The sequence below is a fragment of the Sitodiplosis mosellana genome, unplaced genomic scaffold (assembly GCF_009176505.1).
Source record: "Sitodiplosis mosellana isolate CC-2019 unplaced genomic scaffold, AAFC_SMos_1.0 Smas_scaffold_80, whole genome shotgun sequence".
In the NCBI taxonomy this organism is placed as follows: domain Eukaryota; kingdom Metazoa; phylum Arthropoda; class Insecta; order Diptera; family Cecidomyiidae; genus Sitodiplosis; species Sitodiplosis mosellana.
In genome coordinates this window covers 227,525-228,831 of record NW_022595322.1, presented here as the reverse complement: position 1 = coordinate 228,831, position 1,307 = coordinate 227,525, and positions in this window count along the sequence as shown.

Below are 1,307 nucleotides of genomic sequence, written 5' to 3'. Positions count from 1 at the left end.
TTATTTTTAGGCTGTTCACTTTTTCATTAGTTTGAGCGGTGGCATATTTTCGATGTTCAGTTTAAAATATGAAAAATCAATGGAAGCAAATTGAATTTCCAATCAGATCTACTTCCATTCACTTTTTCAACATTTGTCATGTCTGTTGTTAAGAGTTTTCCACACAATTGAAGTTCAAATTGCATTTTCGTGCTAATAACGCGAAGGTCGTGAGTTCGATCCTCCCATGGGCCAATTCTTTTTTTTCTTTCAAATTGAAATTATTGAATTTATTTCAAACATGTATTTTAAGATTGCTGAGCATCTCAGCATTTCGTAAGGCACGGATATATCCGAGAATATCGACGACGCATACTGTATAATACAGTGGCGTATGTTGCTACGTGCAGCCGCAACGACTCGACCGAAGTGTGTTCAGTTGATGTGGCTGCACGTAGCAACGCACGCCACTGTATGCATCGTCGATATGCTCGGATATATCCGCGCCTTACGAAATGCTGAGAAGCTCAGCAATCTTAAAACACATGTTTGATTTATTTACAACAAATTAACTAGTCGCTGCAATGAGAGATAGAAAGTGGTTTCAGGTATCGCGTGATTCATCATGCAGCAATCAATTCAATCAGGTGAAACATCTAATTTGTTCTTGATTTTCCAAATGACAATTTAATTCTATTATTGGATTATTATGAAATATTCCACAGAACGAGTCATTATTTTGTGCATTTTTGATTCGTTTTTATTACATTTTGATTGAAACGTTTTCCATTTGTTTTTTAGGTTCTTCATTCATTCGCACTTGCTTGATTTAATCCTTTAAAGTGTTCTTTCTTCAAACCTCCCCGCCCTTACGTCGTCAATTTCGAAAAGTACTTTACGAATGCACGATTCGAAACTGAACACTTCACATAACATTTCGAAATGAGAGTTTAGTGTCAAAGTGTGTCGCTGTACTATGTGCCAGCTATTTCACAACCACGCAAACAAAGGTTTTTCTCTCTCATACTCTCTTTTGACTCCGCCATTTTTGCACACATCTAATTTCATCATTTTAAGCAATTTATTTTTCGGGATTTTATTCCTCGCTAAAAACTCATTGAATTACATTTTGTGGACAAATTCCGTGATATTATAAACAAAAACTAAAAAGGACGAATATTGATTGTGAAGCAAAACATCGAAATTTGGAAATATTTCGCAATTCGCAGAGAAGTGAGTGAGTTGTTGTTGTTGTAGTTTGTGACAATGTGGCATGTTGAGAAAAATGCAATAATATTTGTACCCTTAAAAATTGGAATAATCGTCAC